This window comes from Ciconia boyciana, chromosome 10 (assembly GCF_034638445.1).
Source record: "Ciconia boyciana chromosome 10, ASM3463844v1, whole genome shotgun sequence".
NCBI classification, from domain to species: Eukaryota; Metazoa; Chordata; class Aves; order Ciconiiformes; family Ciconiidae; genus Ciconia; species Ciconia boyciana.
Genome location: NC_132943.1, coordinates 5,964,717 through 5,989,905, shown reverse-complemented (window position 1 = coordinate 5,989,905; position 25,189 = coordinate 5,964,717).

Below are 25,189 nucleotides of genomic sequence, written 5' to 3'. Positions count from 1 at the left end.
AAGAAAAAATATTTTTTATTCACAGAATTGAAATTGCAGCCCCCTACAAAATGAACACTGCTGGAAGCCAAGCCGCTGTTGCTAACCCTGTACAGCTAAGGCAGCAGTGCCTGACAAGTCACCAGGAACAAGACTCACTATGCGTCTGATACCAGTTGGACAGACTTACACCTCGCTCTTGCAGGCTCCTTATGTTCAGTGCGGTGTAAATTTTAGCTCCTGCAGAGTTACCTGGCTGACAGGGTATACAATACATACAATAGGTGTTCAGTGTACCATGGCATTCCTCAAGCACTTTGTTATCTATCATTTCAAACATTCCCTCTTGTGGATCTGATCTTCCTGTCCCACTCCAGTTCCCATAGTTATCATGGACACATATAGCCACTCTTTAATATTAAAAAAATAACAATAATAATAAAATTAAATTAAATTAAAAGCAGGCACAAGCTTAGTCATTCCATACTTCAGATGGCAGAATGCAATGCAGCTCCAAGCAAAAGCCATACAACCTTCTTCTGGTGGGACCCATCAGCTCATGTTCAGCGCTATACCAGCACATTTGCTTGGCTTTCATTCGCTGCAAGTTTAGACCTGTATATAGGCTGTACAGACAGAGCCCATATAATACGGGGATCAGACAGAGATAGTCCTGTGGCGGGCTGACTGTGGCCAGGTGCCAGACGCCCACCCAGCTGCTCGCTCCCTCCCTCCCTCCTCAACAGCATGTGGGAGAAAATAAGATGGCAAAGCTCATCGGTTGAGATAAAGACAAGGAGATCACTCACCAGTTACCGTCACAGGCAAAACTCGAGTCTGGGAAGATTAATTTAATTCAGAGCCGGACTGCAGTCCCTGTCAGGAGAACCTGCTCCAGGGCGGGCTCCTCTCCACAGGCCATTGTTTCTTCAGGAAATATCCACCTGCTCCTCCATGGTCTCCCCACGGGCTGCAAGGGAATCTCTGCTCCGGCGTCTGCAGCACCTCCGCCTCGTCCTCCTTCCCGGGTGTTCACAGGGCTGTTTCTTTCCTCACTCCTCACTGCCGGGCAGCGCTTTGCCCTTTCTTAAATACACTTTCCCAGGGGTGCCACCAGCGCCGCTGACTGGCCCAGCTGCGCCCTGCCCCGAGGCCATTGCAGAACCGGCTGGAACCGGCTGCGTCCGGCACGGGGCAGCCCCAGCCTCTCCTCACAGAGGCCCCCACAGCCCTGGCTGCCAACACCCAGACACGCACACCTGGCACAAGTCCAAATGGTATTGGGAAGAAGCTTCATGTATCAGGGGCCACAGCCATATGTTTAATCACACCAAGTATTCAAAGTTACTCACACTCACACAAAATGAATGACCTAGTTTTATTCAGAGAAGGATAACGCACATATTCCAGTAATTTGACAATGTGCTTATGTCTCAGAAGTAGTATTAACATCCGTTGGGAAATTATAAAAAGGAATTGCCTCTAAATGTTCTCTAGGGCCTCAGTACCATTGCTTATACGCTGGCTGTGACAGAAAGTAAGTGCAAAAACATAAAGGTTATTTCCTGGCCCAAGACAAGTGCTCCCCTGCACCCAAAGATGGGGCAGCTCAGAGGGAAAAGGAGCAGAGTTCGTGGTGAGAAATACGTAGGAACATCCCCAAAGAACAAACCCCCTCAGGAAGACCACTGGGCCTCATCAACACCGGTCCCAAACACCACAGTGGAACAACTTGAACGCCTCCAGACTGACTGCAGTGCAGGATTTGTCTCCGTGGGGTACTTCTCTATAACCTTTCCAAAAGGCTTAGAGGGTACGAGCACCATCAACATTCATCCTTTCCAGACTGTTTGCTCTAACATTCGGTTAACTACCAGAACATCAGCAATCCCATCACACCAGCAAAACGACCTTTCCTGGAGGGGCTGAGCACGGCACTTTCCCCGAACGACGGAGTAAGGAGAAAGCAGAGGTCAGAAGCTGAAGCCCAGGTAGCAGTCATGCAGATGTTCACCATGGGGTAAAGCGGGCAGACAACGGCAAACTATCTGAACGGGATCAAGCACAGCAGACCTGAGAGGCTGTAGGCCAGAAAATAGGATGGCAAAAACACCGGCCATAATAAATACATCTTTATACATCTTTTCTTTACTAGTGGTTACCAACTACACTAACTTTGCCAGGGTAAACTGCAAGGAGACCCTCAGTGGGAAGTGTGTTTTCTCTCAGGTCTGTAAAAATGGTATTGGGGAAGTTAAGCCTACCTCAAAACATTCATCTTGTTCTGTCAGAAGCATTTCTTTTCACCAGCTAACATAAAAGCATGGCAATATTGTATTGCTGCATTAAGTATTTAACTTAATTTTATGTAATCTAGCAGCAGTTTCCTAAAATTTGTTGACATTTGTCATTTTGTTGTAGTTCATTTCCTACAAGAGCTTTAGAAGTTAAGTTTTACGCTACTGATACGAAAGATCATGATTCAGAGAGAAAAAGCAAGTTCATTACCTCAAAGCAGTTTAAATTAAGATGACCAGTAACACAGTCAAGTATCTTGCTGAAGAAAGGTGTAAGCAGCTATTCTATGTAGCAGATTCCTTATTCAATAGTAACTGCATACAGAAAAATGATAAAGAGTGAAAACACAAGACCACTTTTTTCCCCTCACATCCAGCGTTTTCTTCATCTACTTTCAATAGCCTCATGGCAGCTCATCTTCAATGTATGCAAGTTCTTTATTGATCCGGGATTTTCCAAAGCTACTTAAAGAGTGGTTTGGGAACCTGCCCTCTATTGAATTTCAATGAATCTACTCATAAAAGAATTAGGAGCTTTAGGAAATTTTATCTTTATTGTTTCATACCCCAGGAGCAACATGGCATCCAATGATCTTATTCTTTGCCGGTAAAAGAACTACAATTGAGGTACCCAATTAACAATTTTTAAGCTTGTGAAACTAGTCTCACATAATTAGCATCCAGAGAATGAAAGAAGCTATTTTAGCAAAGTGAGAGTCAAGCTTTTAAACAAGGTATTTCTGGTTGCTGCCTTTCTTTTGCTCCTCCAACTTCAGTTTAATCATGATTATAGAAGATGATACTCCCTCAAAATCCCAGAGAAGGATTATTATCAGAGATAATTTCAACATGTTATGATAAGCCTACATCTACTCAAACTTCTAGAGACAGGGACCATTCAAATTTGATGATTTGTTAATGGAAACTGGGGTTCTTTCAATTCAGGACCAGTCAGTTACAAACAAATTGTGTGGGTGGCATGTATTCAAACAGTCATTCGGATACCATTTAAGAACACTCAAATACAAGAACAGTGCTAGGATAACAAAGAAAGTGCAGTTGCGGACAATACGAGAGACAGAATTGCAGTCTGGCAGTGCAGAGTGAATTGTTTTCAGAATTTTGATGCTGCTAAAATAACTGAGCGTCAAGTATTTTCAAGTCTTGGCAGTAGGAGATCTCACATCGTACTGGTTTTTGTCCCCCTCTTGTAAGATATTCATTATATTCAAGCAATACTTAGGGTCATAGATGGCTTTAATGAGTAACTGGGCCAGAGCAAAGCACTCTGCTGCCTGCAACATGCCACAGAACGATGTGAAAAGAGCTCAGGGTAGACTTGTGCCAGACCTCAAGTCTCTCTTCATAGAGCAAGTATCAGGCAGCATTATAGCACCTTCCTCTACTTCACGGCTACGAGACAATAAACCAGCCCTTGCTGGAACTGCCGCTCCACCAAGCATTACAAAAAACAAACACAATCAATGTGTGCAGTTCCAGAAAGAAGCTACATAAAATAAGCAATTTCTTTTCCTGCTCCTTTGTTTCACCTTGCCTTAGCACAATGCATTCTGACAGAGAGGAGTTTGTGAACCAAGATTAGAAAACAATATGCCAGCCAGACAAATCCCGAAGCTGCAAACACAAAAAAAATCCTGAAGTACTATATGGATGGAGTCATTTGCCAACATACCTTTTAGATCTCAACCCTGTTAGTAGGAGGTTGAGAAGAAAACCAGCTAATAGGACATCAAATCAAATGTCTAGACTTCAGAAGCCATTGATATTCCCTGGGCAACCGCATGGCTTATTTAGAGATGAAGATGTTATTCAGAGGTACAACTGTGGAACACAACACACGCTGGTACCCTAAAATGACAACATTTTCAATTGGATCTTTGAGATGCTATTAGTCAGCTTCCCTACTTAAGCCGCTATAAAAGTTGCCGAGATAGGCAAATGCTTACAGCTTAAGAGCAATACTAGTGGCAAGAATGCTAAAATTAGCAAAAAACTCCAAAACAAAACACACAAAACCCCCCAAGAAAAACAGTATTAAACAGACGTTTCCAACTACTGAGTGCCTAAAGCAGGCAATAGCGAACAGACACTAGGTGATCCAAAAGGTTGTCACTATTTTTCTTTTTTAAACTCTATGCTTTTCAGCAGTATATTTGACCTTTGTAATTGTCCTACCAAAATAGCTTGGCAGATGAGTCCACAGAGAGCATTTTTTTTTTGTTTTTCTTTTTACAGTAAGGAAGTCTTCTAAACATTTGCATCAACCTCCAGATCAACAGCTATCTGTAAAAGTCAAACATGTCTGGCCAGATTCTGGGGCACCCGCTAGAGTTCTATTGATTTCAAGTGAGCTTGCTGATTTAGCCTACTGAAGAACCTAGCAACATCCGATTAGGTTAAGTAAATTGATTTTTGAATCCTGATTATTTGCAAAAACCTTATGAACAACCAAGAGACCTACCACCCAAGAAAGGGTAGAAATTACTTGGTCAAGGGTTTTATTAATACAATCTTTTTTTAAAATCAATTTTCTCACAAACAACTCACTAACAGAAAACCAACAAAATTTGTTCACTAAATTATTCATTCCAAATTACTGAAGCAGGTTCTTTGGCAGTATAAAAAGCAGGAGCTCCACTGAGAGCAGAAAGAATTACAGCTGCCAAGAAACAGAGGAGAACACAAGTATAGGTGCCGTAGGAATTCACTTCTGGTTTTACAAAGCTATTTGTGAGAACATTTAGTGGAAGATGGGAAGTAAAAGGGGAACAGCCTGGCGATGGAAGCTGTCTGTCGACTCGGAAGAGCACAGGCAGTGACAGGACACTGCCATCCCACCGGCTGAAAGCCCATGGAAGCTGTGCCTGCCTAAAGCCCTGCCCCAACCTTTGCCCACGCAGAGACTAAATTCAACGACAACTAAGAACGCTACCTTTCTCTCCTTGCTGTCCAATTCTAGATCTCTTTACTAATGCTAATAAAGGGACTAGATTGTATGATTTCAGGTGGATTCCTGAGGAAATTAGTTGATACAGTCATATCATATGTGTTTGTACAGCCTAATAACTTTCAGGTTCTATTGCAAAACCTGGTTAAAATGCCACCAGGAGAGAGGCCACAAAGAAACTTAATTCCTATAAGTTTTCTGCAAATAGATGGCTGAGTGATGAGACTAATAAGACTTTTCATATCCTCACCATGGAAAAAGCTGCAGCATGAGAATTTCTCTCCTTTTAGACACCTTGAAATCCCCATGGGAGAGAAGTTAAGAACTTCCACTTGCAGGAAAAGCTTTGATCAATGCTTGCACGTTATTAGAACCCAGAAAACCCTATTACTAGGCACAAATCTACAGAAAATCAATCAAACTCCATTTGTTTATGGCTATCGGAACAACTAGCAATATCTGTCAGGCTACACCAAATAACTCATCGTAAGTAAGTCAGCAAAGAGCTGACAAATAGAAGCTGCATTCATCTATAAACAGACAGACACATGACTCGGTGCACTAAAACTGGAAGGTGCTGTGTCCCTGGAATTAACACCAGAGTCCTCAAATATTTCCTAAGAATATTTTTAAGGTAGTTTATAACTTCTTACAGATACCATGATGCAAAGCATCAGCATGAAAATTCAGGAACATTATATTTACCTCTAATGAAACAACTTACTTGATGAAGCTAGAGTACATACACATATTTCAAGAAATACTACATTTGACGTTAAATCACGCTCACTAAACAAACACAGAACCATCAAGACCAAAACATAATTGTGAGCAAATATGTAAGAAAGTTTCACCCAACATCCCAGCACTGTCACTTGGTTTTCACGCAGAGGCCTGGGCTGAGTTGAACTGAAAGGATGAGACAGGGCACCAGACCCGACCCGATGACCATCTTAGCCCGTACAGTCAAGTGTTGCCCAGGCACCTCATTAACCAGCAGCTCATCAGCAAAGGGCTACGTAAGCTGTATGTGCATAAGGATTCAAACATCTTCCTGCTCTACAACCAGAAAAGCAATGATGCTAACTCCTGCCTTTGACTTAGGACAGCCTAAATAATGCATGCTACAGAAACTGTTAGCATTTGCGAAAGGGAAGGTGTTTCCAAGGGGACCAGGCTGGCTGATGTCAGGAGGAGTATGGCTTGCTTTCCCACCCTGTCCTCTTTTCTTCAAGCCATCAATAAACTTCAAAGGTTATGTTTTTAATATGCCGTGACTTTGAATGGCATTACTGAACACAGATCATATGGTCCAGTACAATAAACATGCAAAGTTCTTGAGAGGAAAATACCTAAGCATCCAGCAAGCTGCTGGATTTGGAACTACGTACTAAATATCAGGAGGCAAATTAAAAACTGTGTGTGTGACCGTTTTTGTGCACTTATCGCAATATTCATTAGTTAGCAGAAAACCTTTTAACTGCAGATACTAACACTATGCTTGAAAATATTGTATTAGACAGTAATCAGTCATCAGTGCAGTAATAAAATCTGAACTGTACCTGATGCTTCCAACTACAGTATTTTGTTTCTGAGAATCCCAGAGTGTTTCAAAGGCGGTTGATCACAGCACCCTCACCACAGCCCCGGAGGCAATTTTCCTATCTGTTCCAGAGAACAAATGCTGGAGCAGGAAGGTTGCAATCACCGGTGCAATGTTTGCCCAGACAGAAATGGTTTCCAGACATCTTGAATTTCTGTCCCTCATTTTAAAAGATCAGACTCCAAAATACCGTCTGATGTTTGATATTTTCTTTTCTTTTAGCAGTAAACCACATTTCTAGCCTTCCTGATTGTCAGTATTGCTTTGATACAAAATACATGGCTCTTCTCTTACATTAAGTGATTATCCTGGGGATAAAACCAGGCAATTCCCTCATTTTCCTCAGAACGCAGGAAACAAGGGAACATTAAGATTTAATATCACCTCATCAGTAGTCTACAAGGCTGATAAGAAAAAATTCTGTAAGGTTGCTACTCCAGTCTTCAGCAGCTCTTAGCCATATTAAAAAAAACCCCAAGGTCTTTTACTATAATTAAACATGTTTTATTAAAGCTTTCCCTCATTTTCCTTTCTTTGCTTCTTTCCCCTTCATAGTTTTTACATCTTCTTTCATTCCTCCCTTTGATGTTTGCATGCTTTTCATACTTTTATTTAAAACATTTTGCACTATTCATTTCCACCCCACCTCCCCCCATTTTAGAGGGATGCATTTTTCCTGGGTCTGACTTTGCCTCTGCCCTCTACAGCTCATCTACAGCTCAGTGAGAGCATAGGGAACATATGCTCTGGCGACAGTGTTCATTACAAAGTGGCACATGAACAAAACACCTTCCATCTCTTCCATTTCTTTTGTCTCTCACCTACATCGTGAATGTAACCTGTTCCCCTTGATATGAAGATTTATTCCGGATTTATAAAAAAAAAAAATTGAATCCGTCCTTTCAATTGTATAGTTAGTGCAACTATAAACATTACCATTAAAAGGAATATAAAATAAGATTGGGTCCTTCTTTACTTACATGTGTCTAAAGACTCATCTGAATCATCAGGACAATCAGGCTCTCCATCACACAGCCAGTGTTGGGAGACACAAGTCACGCGATCACGACACAGAAATTCTCCTACGTCACATAACTGATGTTCTTCTGAAAACGAGAACGTTTTAGAATGCAATGATTAAAAATGAAGGAAAATAAAGTGGCACAATGAAAATGAAAAGTGAAAATAAAGTGATTCTGAAATCAGAAACCAAAGCAAACAATAGAAACAATGTGAAGCAATAATTTAATGAGATCTCTAATGCTCTTACTTAGGCTGTAGAGCCCTAACATCCACCTGCACTGGTTCAGTGGGAGCATCCCATGACCGTTCCAACCAGACACAAACAGCATTAGCATAAACTACCTCTATGAAATAGAATTTTAAGAAATTCTGTTTTTCTCTAACTATTTCACCATGAAGTAAAGTTGTTCACTAGATAGAAATGAACAAGCTTTGATCACATATTATCAGTAGGGAGGTACCCCACTCTCCTCTCCTGCCCCAGAAAATATTTTCAAACTGTTGTTTCAAGTAATCAAATTTTCAAGGATGTATTTTTGTAAGCAGTCAAAGGTCTTTTTAAATAAACATACATATTTTTTACTGTTTCTTTAGGTACATATTTTAATGACCAAATCCTATCTCAGCTTTATATAAAAATGATTTTATATTTCCTGTGACAAAGTTGCAAACAAAGGATTTACTTATTTAAGGTCAACACTGAGGCACCTTGAAAACAATGGCCTTAAAAAGAGGGCAATTTTAGAAGCCTGGCACACCCAAACTATCTGCTGGATTCAACCACCAAAGTCTGATGTCCTTGAGATCTAGAGTTAATTAACTCAAGACTATTCTATTATTAATTAAAACTATTCTAACATTAATTAAAGCTCACAAAGCCTCTGTGCAATATATTATACTCATTTTATCAATATATAAATTACAGTAGTGCCTTCCACATTGCAGATCGCTGGGAAAAGGTTTTTTTAATTATGATTATTTTTTATTATGATGATTTTTATTATGATTATTTTTACACTGATACATGTGAGAGTTAACTTCACTGGAGTCAATACTGTCACAAAGATATAAAACCAGGTATAAACAAGGAGAGAATTAACCCCAACTCCACTTGTAGATCTATCCATCGTATTAGTTCATACCAGAAGCCAATGGATATTGGTACTTTTTCCTTATCACCGTTGGCACGCTGTAAGTCGGTGCCCTGTACACCGCTACCTGCAGTGCCTGCTGAACCCAGTTGCTCTCTTGAAAGACCTTCGCTGCTGCGACGTGTGATTAAGCGCTTCAACTTTTCAAGAAGCGTTACGATATTCATTGCTTAGTCTGATATGTCAACGAGCAATTAGCATGATAACAAAAACCCACTGTTCCTCAGAACAACTCAACCGGCCTTCTGAACAAAATACCTATTTTGCAGACACGATATACATACTGTGTTGCCTAATCGCTGTAAGATGTGTTTCTAAACATGTTTGTAAAGATGAGTGAGCTTCAAAGGAAAATGCTTACAGCACAGTTTTGGGGAAATTTATATATTATTACTCTAGGAAGTAACAATGGGAACATTTGTTAAAATTAACCTATTATTTCATATGTGCACATCTCATTTTCAAGGTCAGTCTCAAACTGTTGATGGCTACAGTTTCAAATGAGTCAAAGTTGCAACTATTATGTAGATGTGTTTCATATTGCTTCACCCAGCTTCTACAACTGTGCAGGAATCAAAGCATTTTTGTTATATCTTAATTCCTTGCATCTACAACAACAGCAAACAGCGCTCAGTCATTTAAGTTGTTTATCTTTGTAAAAAATGAATGGCTGTATAATTAAAAGTGTAAGTTTACAAGCACATGGAAGTGGTTTTCTTAAATCTTTTAGGGAGATGATTAAAGGTCCTGCTTTGATAGTGCTTCTTGAAAAAACATCTTGGAAGTCAGAAAGAGGGAGGGAGGTTGGCAAGTTTCAGCATTTCAAAGATATACAGTAGTATGAGCAAAACCTGTATGAAGAACTGTTTAATATTTGTTTTTATAATATTCTTGAATTCCACAATAAATTTCTGTTTCTTTATGGAAACCTTGTACTACAGTGTGAACTGTCATTTTCTGTGTATAACATGTCTGTTTGTAACAGACCTGGGAATATTAAAACTAGTACAAAACCAGTTATCTACCATGTCCACTTATTTATACCACTCAAGAACAATTATATCTCAGAGAAAAAAATAGTTGAAATGGCTAACTTCATGAACTAGGATTCAGAAGATCAAGTTATTTCAAATTAGATTTTCCTAAATGCTATTTTTCATAGATTTCTGAACTGACAGCTAAGTGAAAAAAACATTAATGAACAAATATAAAAATGTAAAGTTGTGAAAACACTTATACGGTCAAGTTTACACAGGTGACTGGTTCTACATGAACCTACTCAATTACCTACATGCAAAATGCCTATAGAAAAAGAAATCTTGTTCCTTTCCTAAGTCGTGTCAATAACTGGGTAAGGAGAAATCAATGCTGTCATTTATGCCAAAATGTAATACTCCAAGCCTTCTATATTGCAGCAGGCAGAGCCCAGTCTTAAGAAAATCACATTGGAAGCCGATGAAGGATTTCAGTCCAGTTTGTAAACAAACCTTACAGCGATGCCAATGAAATCAGTGAAATATGCAGAACGGCTCTTTTGTAGCTTTTCGGTGCAATGTCTCTATTAAACCCCGTCCGTAAGTCCTGTGACTGTCACCGAAGAAACCCCAGCAGCCAGGGAGGAGGCCGGTACCAAAGGAACAGATCCCCGTTCTACATAGTCCTTAACATCGCTCCCTTGGAAATGTAAAATTTAAGGCAGAGAGAAAGACAACCAGTAAAGCAGCACTACCATGAATTTAAAGACCTTTCTCCTCTGCAACATTCCCTTATGTTTTATACTTTTATCTGTAATAAAATCCTTTTTCACTACTCATTGTCAACTGCCAGTTGAAACACATTCAAACAGTGCTACTGCCAGCCGTGATGAACAGGAATCCGACGGAAACCTCTGAATAACACCATAAATGCCTGAGTGAACGGCATTCAAACGAGGAGCTGTGTGGGACAGGGAAGCACCCCGTCACCACGCTCAAGGGTGATGAGAGTTTGACACAAAAATACTGGTAGGTTGCTAATGGGAAATAAAATATCAAGCTTTTTTTTGGAGGAGGAGGAACACTGATACAGCGGTCAGTAAGCACTGTTGTAGGTGATTATCCCTTGCCTCTTACTGCACCAGGTTTTTCTAAAGCTGCGGATGGTCACATATGTCTACACAAATAAATCTTACTTTTTTTTTTTCTTATTTTGGGCAAAGATTACCAAAAAAGCCTAACTGGACACAAACAACTTTTTTAAAAGCTACTTCATAGATAGCTCAGTTTTGAGCACGTGTGAAGCTACTTCATAGATAGCTCAGTTTTGAGCACGTGTGATTGGAAAAAAAGTTTGTTTTCTAGGTTTTTTTAAATTGAAATAATTTCACTATTTCCATACAATTAAACTCTTGCTTGCATTTTATTCAATGGTACAGAAATTATGGAGATCTAAGCATTTTATATTCTCTATCTCAAGAAAAAAAACTAGCAGAGTGAAAAGAACACTAACTTATAAAACACTGAAAAATAGATCTTGTTTAGAATAAAGCAGCTTAATATTAGCTCAGAGTTTTATTGGCTCTGAAACTGCTTTTTCAAACTGGTTTTTTTTTTTTCGGATATCTATAGAATTATCTTTATTTTCAGCTGCTATCTTGACAAAATGAATTGGACCAGTTAATCATAAACATGCAGTAATTTGTGGGCTTTTTTTTTTTTTTTAAACACTTCCTAAAAAATGGTCATCTAAGATGTCTTTATAAGTGAAGAAAACAGTTCTTTCCTGTGACACCTCTCTGCACACTGTTTCCTTCTCTATTATGTGTGCTGCACAGGCAGGCTCCCAGCGGATGAGAAAATTCACGTTTTTAACATACCAATTCTTTGAGATACAGAGCAGATGGTTAGAAATCAGCTCTCTACGGGTAAATGAAAGCTTTGCCTCCCTAAGGATAGTACTCCTATCCTATGTTGCAAACACCTGGCAATGCCTCTTAGAAGGAAAGTTTAAAAAACAAATAAACAAACAAACAAAAAAAACCAAATAAAGCCAGTGCCTTAGTTTTAAAGTCCCTGTTCTTAGAGCCAAAAATGTGTTGGGTTTGGGTTTTTTTTAAGAGGCACATTTTTTATTATTGGACATATTTTTAAGAGGACAAAGCTCAAAATCTGCATTAGAGAACTAATTACAATTATAATTTATGCAATTACACTAAACTTGGAAAACCAAAATTCCATTATGTTGTTAATAGACAAGGGGGAAAAAAAGGCAAACAAACAAACCAACCAACCAGCACACAAGGCAGTGGCCAATGTCTGCCTACAACAGGAATGCTCCCAGTTTAATAAGGCAGTTGCCTCTGTAAACATGCATTCAGCTCCTAAATGATGAGGGATAAAGATCACTGTCCACGATCACATTGACTGGCAGAGGTCAAAGGTATCTGGATCCTTCTTATTTGAGGGAATGCAACTATGAAAAGCAGGTCGACGGGGTTCTGGAAAGGAACTATACAGGAGATAACGTTTCTATAAGTGAGTGCTTCTTCAGTTCTGTCATGAGAATATAAATGATTCGCTGTGAAACTAATTAATATCTGCCTCCGTCAAGGAACCAGATGTGCACAGAAGCTGTTGATTTCTAGAACTGTTTTTCTCTGCAGGCATCAGCACTGTCCCCACTTTCAGGAGTCCATTGCTTGGGCACGCTACGGAGCTGCCAGGCTTCTGCTACGCTCTGGGTGACCCCACCACCCTGCTTAGTGGCAGTTCCTTGGTGTGCTGTCTTCAGAGCACTTCCATCTCCATCTGCTAAGAGCACCTGAGAGCCCGAAAAAACAAATCTCCCATATGGCAACACTCTTCAAAATGAGCAAAACTCAGCCTAATAAAGTCTTGATCCATTCTAGCAGGGAGTCTGCTCATTAGGCTTTCACTAAATTTTCATAAAAATCACATGTGCAAACTAATCCAAAAACCACATTCAAACAGAAGCTTTTGAATGATACGGTATAGCACTATATAATGAGTGTTTAGGGATAAAAGATCATCACAACATAACATAAGCTAATAACATAGCTTTTATAAAAATAGCTTAAGATTAGCTTGAAGTAAGAATGTTTCATGAATTCAATTTCATTAAATTTTGCACTCATTAAAAAATAAAAGGTATTTTTACCACGGTTCAAGTGAAACAAAAAAACTTTGGAATTTTCAATTTCCTCTCCTTTTTCAAGACAGGAAAAGGGCAAGAAAAGGCACTCATAGAATAGGGGGATGTGTGTGTAAACATGCTTTCCTTTTCAATTCGGGAATGGCAAGATCTGTGTACCCAGACAAAACTCCCAGGAAAGAAGGGGAATTGCCTGCCAAAATAGCTTTTTTTTTTCAGAAGCAAAAGAGCAGGAAGACTAAGAAAGAGCGGAAAAGCCAGTAAGAGTGGTCAGAAAACTGTAATCCAGCTGTACCTTCTCATTCGGATCCACTGGTGACTGCATCACCTGTCCGCATGACCAGGAACTTCTCCCGATGATAATAAACCTACTCTGCCATGTTTCAAGGATATTATGCAACCAAAAACTTGCACTTTTAAGTTCTTAATTAGTTTTGCTTTGATTTTAATTAAGTTATCTTCATTACAAGAGCTTAAGAATTCAGAACTTTTTTTTTCCCCCCTCTCAAAAGCGTGTTTTCCATTTGGGATTTTCTTTGATCTCTCACTGAAACATGGAAGGGTTTGCAGATTAATTTCTGCAAAATGTACTCAAAAGTGGAAAAGTATATTCCGGTAGTAATTTATGATAGAATTCATCATATGCTAAAACCTAAATTACTGTAACTGAACAGGAGATGGGAAGAAAGAGCATGCACAGCACTTCCTACTTCTGACTTTTCAGACTTTTATATAATATTTTTCCAACCTTTTATACCTTTTCAGTTAAATCTACATTTTTAGAGCCCAGCATACAGTAAAACATTTATGCTTTGGCTGCACTAAGCTACAGACAAAATCCTTGGAATGAGTCTTGCAAAACAGTAAACAGAGTTTTGTATTCAGAGTATTAAAAAAAAAAAAGTTATCATTTCTTTCTGTCCTACCCAGTTCAGTACAATGCTGTGTTCAAAGTCAGAGCGTGAAGTTTTATTCACAGGATCCAAAAATCTCTCTCAGGATCTACCAGACCCTGTTCTGTGCTTCTGCGGTGCAAAGGGGCTTAACCAGCTGTGGGTATGTTCATAAGTACATAGCAGTCCTAAACAGGAATATATATGTTTTATGTGTATTTATTCAGTTCCTGGCATATTAGTTATCACTTACTCAGCACTTACTAATCAATTAATTGCTTTCTCCATAGGCTAAGCACATGCAGAGGTACCAGTCACTAAAAGGACCATAGGTTCAGTTTATGCTACATACCTTTAAATGCCACATGCAAACTTTTCTCAGCCTGCACATCTTCCCTCCAACAAGGTCACAGACATCTTGTTTAGAGTCTGGTCAGTCTTTTGATCAACATCAGACATCCCACCTCTCAGCCCATAACCTAGTCCGTAAATGTTCACGCTCAAATTCTTTATTTGTATCACACAGCTATAATAATTCTTCATATTTTTCAGGCTTGCTCAGGCCTTCCTTATGGATCAGGCTGAGCAAATATTGTTAGAGAGCAGTATTAACAAGAAGACTAGAAACATCCACTGTTTCATACAAATCCTGAAGTATTTTTGGATGCGGGCAGGTGATAAGTCTAGGGGCAGCCTTGTTCCTCTCATTTTTGCTCTTCCTTTGACAAAAACGTTATTTCCATTAAGGGGGATGACCCCGAGTCCCCTCCTGTGGATTTGAACCAGAGAAGGTTATTATTCAGCCTTAATTTGGCACACTTTATGGACAAAGAAATCTAAGAAATATTCTGGAATATTTGGGTCTTTCTCATTATCTGAGACAATTTTTACCTAATCAGCAAAGGGTCACACAATAATACGTATCTCAGCAAACTACGAAATGACACGATAGTGATGTTCTCTAATGACACAAAAATACTACAGAAGAGCCAGATGCCTTCTTTAATACAGTGGAGATATACTAATAGAAAAACATTACCTGTAATCTTGTCATTTGCCAATCCCTACTCCAAGTAGCCCTATATAGAAAGGAAGTTGAAGTCCCAACAAGCTCACTACAAACCGGTTCTTCCCAATTACCTTTTACCTCCTGGAAAGCTGGAGGAAACATGCAAACACGTTCCCCAGGGTGAAGCTGTCCTTCCGTCCAAACAGCCAGACTTAGCCTGAATGTTCATGTCAGGGTGGAGGGGCAAAGCGACCACCACTTATCCCTCTACGTACGAAGAATGACAAGCCCCATAACAGAGTCAACAACGTGCCCTGTCAGCTGCTGACAACCAGACGGTGCCAGGCTGAACACGAGCGAAAATGCTCTCATGTGTGGAAAGCCCTCAAAGGCTTCCACCGAAACAGGTCTCCTCTCTTTCCCACGTCACAGAACAAAACGTCTTTGAAGAAACCATTTATATGGAATGTGAAAACCCCTGAGCTTCTCCATCTTGGTCTGTATTATCATAATGTGTTCATAATATTATCATTTCATTTGCTCTGGTGTAAGCCTCCTCATCAGGAGGAATGGTTGCAACAGAAGACTTAAAAAAAAAAATTACATAAATAAAAAATTAGTCTTTATAAGGAATTGTGAGGATCTCAGCAGGAATCTTCACAGGACACCCAAGAGCTCAATTACGAGGACACTATGCGCTTCCTAGTCCAAGTATATTGATAAGCAACGTAAAGTTTCACATGCAAAATAAATTCTAGGAGAGATGACTTGCATAATACACTTTTTGTACACATACATGCTTGCTGCTTCTTCAGGAAGCTCAATGGAGAAAAGACTAAGGCTTTCAGCTACTCCCAGGATCAAATCTCAAAAAGGTCTGACAGACAAACTCCTGAAAAGCAGAAGAAATGAGCAGAAGGACAGGGACTGAGAACAAGTCACCCTGAGCCAATTTCGAACCCAATTTGACGCAGTGTGCCACTTACTGTGCCCCTAAGCGGGACTTCAAATGAATCTTTTGCATCTACTCTCTCTGTTAGCTGTTTTAACTTAGATATTTACAAGTTACACTTTTAAGTTTGCTGGTTGTAAAGCTTCCAAATTTAATTGTAATGTTTTCATGGTAAAATTGCTTCCTTTTCTTAAAGTAGGATGGAAATCCCGACTTGAGACACATTATTTAAATAAATGCCATACACAATATTTTCTCTTTTGAAAGCTGAAAAGATTCATTACATAGCTTATTACAATACCTTTGATAAGTCTTCTGTTGAGCAGATGTCCTATCATTGTGAATTTTCACATGCTAACATTTTTAGCAAATACTGGAAAATAATTAATTTAGATAGATCTCACATATCAAAGCGTAATCAATGATATCGTTTTAATTCAGTAATGTTTTACATGGTAATAAAACAACAAAACCATTTCCTTTGAATTTTTCAAACTCTAATAGAATGACATCTGCCCAAGAAAGGAAGGAAAAGCACATACTAAACTGTTGCAATACTTGAAGATTCTAGGAACACTGTGGGAATAAAAAAATTCTGCTCTGTTTACCATCATTTTGAATAAAAGCAAAGTTTTAAGTCGTCTTTTAAAGTGTAGGTAACTTCATAAAGGAAAGAAACAGTTAGGTAAGATGTAGGTAATTCAGATGACTGTAAAATGGGAAAACAAAGTTATACTTAAGAAACTGAAAAAAGAACTATAACCAGCGAGTTATCCTAAAGGATGAAAAAAACCTAAAGCAGTATGAAAGGATCAATATAGTATCTGGACTGAACTGAACTGTCTTCTTTGCTTTCTCTTTTATTTCCTTGAAGAAGGATGCTGAGGCTTTGTTATCGTTGGTGGTTGATTTGCTCGTTTGCTTTGTCTTAGGACTCAAGGACTAATTTTGTTCCTTTTGCCAAAAATTACATTTTCAATATGGTACCAGCTAGTTCCATCCTGAAATTGTACAGTCTTCCAGCAACTAAATGGTTTGTTCAAGAAAAACCCCAAGAATTCATACACTCTATTACTTCTTTTGATTTCAGTGGGCCTTTCTCCCTTCCCTCCCACCCGTGTGCTTCAGGAACGACGGGGAGTCACCCGCGACTTCATAGAGCCTCAAAACACACCGGACTGGCAGAGTCTTGATGAAGTTATCCCGTCCAGCTCCTTCGATGTAAAGCACAGTCTCGTTTCCTAAGGCCTATCTAACACACAGTTATCAATGCAGTTCTTAAATCCTGCAGTGAAATTTCTGTCCTCCTTAGCTCATCTATTCCAGTACTCAGCTCCTCTTACAGAGAGCACATTTGCCATAACAGGCAGCCTAGCTGTCATTACAGCAATCAGATAATATTTACCCAGCTCTGAACTGCTGCTTACAGCTCACACTTAAGCGCAGTAACACGGGGCTATCCATCTTCTCTCCCCACTCTTTTGTCATTCCATCGCCAATCACTTAATACTAACTGCTCTGCTAACCATGATCAGTGTCACGGAGATAGTGGCCGAGTGTGATGGATAGCAAAGCTGGTTTTTATCCCACAGCGATTAATGTAACGGGCTGGGGGAGATGTATGGAAGAACTTGCGACCAGCACACAATTTAAGTACACAAACGTAGTACATAATGACACAGAGGATGGCAAGGCAGGACAAGTGAGAACCAAACTCTTGGAGAAAACCTTATCCGAAGACAATAAACTTTAAGGTATTTTTGCAGCTAGGAAGGAAGCCCTGTCCTACCATACTCTCCTAGTCAGGAGTGGCAAGCCTGCTGTCACTAAACATATCTCAGAATGATCCCACTTAAAATGACATGAAATAATGATGAACAGGTTTCGATAGCAGATGGAAGCCTATTACATAATTCAATTTTAATGACCAGAGAAGTCTTAAATACAAAGGTTTTGTTTTGTGCAACAAGAGATTTATATGCAATGAAACAGCCAAATCTGCTACTGTAAGCAACTACATATGTTTAATACAGGTTCATTTTATATTGGAATAATTAATCTACAGGGAAATGGGGTTAAAGACTGTAAGATATCCTTATACTAAACTCAATGATTAAAGGGATGAAAGAACTAGCAGAAAACCAAGCTAAAATTCCCTTCTGAATACAGTCTACATAAACAGCTAAAAGGAGAGTCTTATCACCAGGGTTAAGTATTCAATTCAAATTGGATGCTGCCTAACTTTAATACCAAAAAAGCTCAGAAGAAATATTAAAAATGTGGTAGTAACATACAAACCTGCAACAACAAAAATAAAATCTATTTTTCATATAAATAATTTTAAAATTGACTCCAGTCCTATAATTGGCTCCATATTTATGCTGGGTCCTACTGAAGTCATATCCATTATTTTAAATAACTCCAATCCGCAATTCTAAGTTAAATTGTAAGAATTAAGTCAATGGCACACCAAAGGGTCACCTAATATAGGCTTAATTGCAATTTAGCAGTCAGGAAAGTAGTTAAAATTGTGATCTTCTGCAGTTCAGGTCTGACTTTTTTGATAGCATGATCCAAGACTGATAATTTAAGGTGTAATTTAGAAATGTATTAGTTGAATAGTAATTTTCACACCACTAGAGAACAACGTATTGTGGTTTTAGCTGCTGCTGTCAGTATGCCTTGAATGAATATCTGAGTAGGCAAACATATTATTTAGAGGTAGGAAGATGTAATATTTAGTAAAAAGTTATACTGGAAAACTTTAAATGGCATTTACAAGGGTAGGTTGTATTCTGTCTAAAACGCCAATGTTACAAAGGATCACATCAAAATAATGGATGGACTTCATACCTGAAGCACCTTTCTGCTTTGTAAAAATATAGCCAACATATACGCATATTGCATCACCTAGAGCAGCAGAGTGTCACTCAGCTACCTACAAACAAGTTTTGAAACTACCCCTGCTTGGATTTATTATCCCACACAGGACAGCGGGAATAGGACTGGGTGAGTTATGTGAGCCTTGAGTAACGACACGCAGGATTCACGAGCACGTATGCCCATTCGCTCCTTGGAAATAACGAGGAAACAGTCAAAACTTTGACACTAGGGAGAAGAGTTGAGTTGATAAAAGGATAAGATGACCATCACAGGCCTCAAGGACGGATCGATAACAAAAACTTGTATTTTTAAAGCAAGCTAGGAATCACCCATCTCTGATGAGGGCTTTCTTGCAGGAAGGAGCTCTTGTCTTGGGTTGCATTCTAGGATCATCATCGGTTCATCGTGCAAGGAAAACCAAGTGCTATCGCCCTGAATTATTTAACGTTATACAAAATATTATCATTAAAATGTATTTATTGAATGTTTTGAAACATTAACATCTTTTTTAAAATCAATCATATATATACACATTAAGTATCAAATTATTCAAAGGCAAACCAAAACCAAAGAACTATCAGTTTAGATAATTATTTCTTTGGCTTATTAAGGTGAAATTTTACTACCCTTCATAAATGGTAACTTGTATTTTTAAAAAATACTGTAGAAAGTATCAAAACAGATACAAGGGAAAATAAAGACAATTTTTGATACAGTGTTATCAAGCAACTTTGTAGAAATAATAAAAAAAAGTTTATCGCCAAAATACATATGGACACTTGATAAACAAAGAGAGACCCACATCCTCATGGAGGATTCAAAGGCAGGGTTCCTGTGGGAAGGCTCGTGTCAGCTATTGCTTTTTCAGATCCCTGCCATCCCTAGGGCTATTTGTGTCACACAGGATGGTCAAGAGGATGGAAACAGTCAATTGGAAAACTAAAGACAGCATCAAGAACAGAATCGATACGATGGTATGCATGATTCCACACATGTGCTAAAGGTTTTAGTTGTACGGAAACCAAGGATGAAATAATTTCATTTTTAATGTAACTGCTTTCTTAAAACTGTCCTGGAACCTGAGGATCGAAGGGTGGCCAAGGCAATCCTAACTTTTAAAAATTTCCACTGCAGTCACGGAAATCAGGCTCATAAGCCTGATGTGCTGCGTAAGGAGGTAGTGGGCACCTGAATAAATATGACATACCACAGCTGTCGCAGAGGAAGGTCCCACCTTACAACAAAACCGGCTGGAGGGCAACCATCACAAATACACACTCGGGTCCCCACTCTCCTCTCTCCAAAAATCTGTAAGTTACTTTTGAGACTTTCCACATGTGGGGAACAGTAATTAAAATTCAAGTGATGGCTGAGGAGGTAGGAGAGGAAGCCAAGAGCTTCATATTCAGGAAAAATTGGCCATCTTTAAATAAAAACCAAGACAAGACATCCTCAGGTAGTAAGCTCAGGACAAAACCTGCAGATATCATCATCTTAGCAGGTCAAAAGGATGATCGATGTTTAACCTTTGTTAGCCACAACCAGATCTCACTTCAGCAGGAGGGGTGCTGAGGATTTTATTACCAGCTTTGCTAGCTGCTGAGATTGTGCTAAGAAAATTATGCCTTGGTTTTACCACACGTAAAGGGGAACAAAGACTCTCTTTGCATTGAGCTACTTTGGCTCTAAATGCTTATTACTGCTTACCTTTAAGTGATTTCATGCATATCGGAGGTGAGCCATGCCATATACTGTAAAATACGTAAAATCTTGTAAACTGTCACTTTCTTGACAGTGTTACCAGTTGTTCCCAGCTACCTCCAGGTGATGTGAAAACATATGCTTGAACTACCTCTGCTGGGACTTATTAAACAAACAGTATGTTCTGTAGATTAAACCATAATTAGGTATGATGTCAGTATTGTAAAAGCGCAGTAATTATGCCCCCATTTGTTCTACTAATTTCCTTAGCACTAAAAATGTGAATTCTCACAGGCTAGCCTGAAACTGGTAGTTCACAGTTCAGAAGTCTCCTCTCATCTGATGGGCAAAAATACTTCTGTAAAACTAACAAAGCCAGCAGGTTCCTCTGAATTTTTTAATTTTTTTTTTTAATAATTTAAAGACTTAGGGGACTTTGGATCAGGCCATAAATGAGGAGGTCTCATATTTCTATGTGGTATGGACCACTTAATAGAATTAAATAGCATTCATCCTTATAACATCTCCTCCCTTGAGAACAGAATAATAGCAGATGCCTACACAGAAAAAAACAATATTAGGAAGCACGTATTTTTAGCAACTTTAATTATATTCTAGCAGCAGGAAAGAAAGAGATGCAGAACCATACGACCAGCCAATTCTCCCTAGAAGACAGACGTGGCTTTGGAGCTCTGCAGCAGAACAATTTCACTTGCGAGTGACTTTGAGTCAGGGAATTACTGCGAAGGCTGTTCCTTTGGTGCTGCGCTGGTTATTCTTTGCAGCTGCTCTACAGAACCTCAGCGACTCAGCTAAATCACTGAAGCAGACGCAATCCTTACGATTCCTCGGAAACATGTGTACGTACACACGCTCCAGAAAGAGCCTCTTTGGCCAGCCATCTATGATCACAGTGATAACAGTATGTTTTAGTGCTTATATGTATTTTTATTTATGGCATGATATTTCTAAGTTTCCCCCAGCTGGGGATTCATTAAAAGCAGTCCACTGCACTTTAGGACACCAGCAAAAGCAGTTTTACTTCTCAAATCCACTGCTGTTGAAAAGATGCAGACCTGAATGCCAACCTAGATTGTGCAATATTTTTAAAATGCATCCTAAGCACCTGATATTCCAGCCACATAATGGTCAAAATAACACAGGGAGACCCAGATAAAAGGGGTTTTGAAATATCTCAGTTGATGAACTCAAGGAACTTCTTCCAATACACTAACAAAGTAGTTTTTCCGGGCAGTAGGCTGAAGGAAAGATACAGGACAAAACATTCACATCACTACTACTACTACTGATTACACGCAATCATTTTTTCATTATACCTATTACTTTTGCTGTATGCAAGGCATGCTGTATAATTTAGATTTCATTTAAGATACAAGTGAAAGAAGAGCCTCATCCCATTCATAAATGACAGATTTCCCTGCTGCAAAACCTGTATCTCTCACCGAGCAGTACAAATAAATGCACAATTTGATAGAAGCTCAGCTTAGGAAATATTTACACCACAAAGGTAAATGTTTAGTTTGGTGGTTTAGTGCCGTATTAGTTTAGGGGGGAAATAAAGCCTCATATGTTGACTATGAAGGGACGTGTTTGTGGAGCTGCTGGAGGGCACCTGCTTTGCCTCAGGAAGAGCCCGCACCGCCGCCTCCATCACCTGCCCAGCCCAGCCCAGCCCAGCCAGCAGCAGCTCCCACCCAGGGGCTGCTATCTGGTTTTTAAGATACACAGATTTTAAGCCTGTAATCGGAAATTACGACTGTAGCAAGCAACAGAGCATCCCGTGCATGTTGTGGTTTCAGGGTGGATGTTATTGGCGTAGACAAAATTATACCTCCACTAGCGACTTCATATTGTGGAAATAAATAACTGGTGAAAGAAACCCTCACTCAGAACGACGTCGCTTTATAGAACAGCATTTAAATGCATGAGTTTTACAACCCCTATTAAAATAAGTGTTAATAAAAACTGCACACTTAAAGCACATGAATGTACACTCTCGTGGGTGTATCTATTACAGCGTCGAGAACCAGGACCAGAAGCAGATACTCCCCAGGCGCACAGCCCACTCGCAATAACGCGCCCACGACGAAGGGGATGCAGGAGGCGTTGGCTGCAGCGCGGCTTTGGTGTCTCGCTCCCTCCCAGGTGCCGCAGCGTGCACCGTCCCAAGCACTTCAACGGCCATCGCAATTTGGGGTTATCTTTGGGGGAAGTACCCATGAAGATTCCTTACCCCTCGGAACAATGTTTTAAGCGAAACGTAAAAGATTTAAAGCCCGGCAATCGATAACCCAAGCAGAGGTCTCTTGCACGATGGGTCTTAAAATTTACAGTGCCATTAACGCATCCTTGTGCGCTTCAACACTTCAAGACTGAACCTTGACGTATTCTTTAATAATCCAGGAGGATTATAATGCTGACTGTGAGTTCTTAGCAAATGAAGCTGTGCTCATTCAAGAACATTTTTTGTCTAAAACCCTGCCAGGAACACATGCTCTGCTATATTCAATACAATACCCTCTGTACATTACTGCTGGGCCAGCTGAAGTACTGGCTCTTATAAACCAACTCTTACAAAGCTTTTTTTCCGCCCTCAAAAAAAAAAAACCAAACCCAAAACAAAAAAAAAATCAAATTAGTACTTATTTTATGCTAATAAAATGATGTACAGTATTAACTGTTTAAGTCATCATTTGAAGGCTTGTGTAATAAATATTTAAAATATTTTATTTCTTAAAAATAATTACAATAGCTCATACTATGGTGTGACAGTCAAAAAATATTAACTTTAGTTTCACTTACTGTATTTGCAGAATAAATACAAGCCTGAATTAGGGCTCAGGGAATGGAATATTTAGATTGTACAATCTAAATATATCTCCCAGGGAAAAACAATTAATTATCTTTGTTACAGCCACTACTGCTGAGAACAGCTGCAATTCCTGGCTTGCCAAGTTCACGTCATTGAGGGTTATTCCTATTAATATCAATTAAGATCTAAACTGTTTGAGTCTCTTCAATAATGATGCTCAAGTAGATTTAAAGTGCCATTTCACAGAAAGCACACCTGTAGCAGGATGGTAACACCTATTCTTTTTTTATCTAAAAAAAAGATTAAAAAACATAGAGATATGGCTCACTGAAATGTGTTCAAGCACCGGTAACGAAGGCTTACTAATTCCTAAGATGGCTCCAAAGACCTGCATATTTACTTCTACTTAAGAAGCGTGGTATAAACCTTGCTCCTTCACTGAACTGGAGATACTATTACACCATCACTTCTGGACTGCAATTAAATCAGCCCGTGAAGTTCTGTCAGACTGGTACTAAGCACATTGCATGACTTGACCGTTGAGTGCACTTACAGACCATCATGGCTGGAAGGAACTCCTCCCTTGCCATCTCAGCCCTGCCGTTCATCTACCTAAACTACGAGATCAGCAGAGAAATAAATCTTCTTGCTTTAGAAGTCCATGCTTTCCCTCACACAGCTTTTGATTTTTGTTCCGATGACTATTTTAAGTTATTCAAATATATTTCTCATGAAGCCATTGTGAGCCGATTAATATAAAGAACAATTATCACCGTGCAACGAGTTTCCTTAAACTATAAGGAAACAAGTTCAGATACCAGAAGACTGATATTGATTGAACCAAGTCTAACTAAACTGAAGCTTAGGAATTAATAAATTAATAATTTTTCATCATTTACCTTTTACTTGACTGATAACAATTCAGGACATTTCTTTCCCCATCCAATCCCACGCTGTGTTTCAAGGACACATTTTTAAAACATTTTTTGCAGTGGCATTAAAAAAAAAAAAGCAGCAAAGGGTTTCGGATATGTTTCCGAAGGTCGCATTGTGAGACTGAAGTAATTTATGATGGGTTAGGAGCAAACATTAGCTAAGATCCAGCAACATACACAGGATGTTTTGAAAGCTGCACCCGCACATTTTTTTCTGTTTTTTGCTACCTAGTAATGATCACTATCATAAATATAAATAAAGTTTAAGCAACAAGCGCTCAAATCCTGGAAGACAGAAATACCAGAAAAAATCCAAGAGATTTTAAGAAAAATACACCATATGTTTCATTTTGAAGAAAATCACATGTTATCACTGAGGACAAAAATAGTATTCCAGGTAAAAGACATGAATATTGAAGACAACCTAAGGTGATGAATGCAGCTGAATACACATGGGAAGACTTTTTTTAAACTCACACCACCTGTATCAAGTTATTTTGAAGATCCCTTGAGACATGCATTAAAATGACTGGAGACTTGAAAGTATTTTGCAAACTGGCCTTTGGAGGAAGTAGAAAGATGATGACATTGTAATATTGCAAACAGTTGATCAAAACATTCACAACTTTGAAGCCCAAGACACAACTCAGAATAAGAATAGGATAAGATGCCCTAGTCACACAATACTTTGTTCACTGCTTTGTTAAATGGACCGAGGACTTTTTTTATCATCATTATTAGAATATGACAGAGAAGATGGTAAGTCAAATATAGGTGGCCATGACTTTCCCAAAATCTCCAGCCAGGAACACT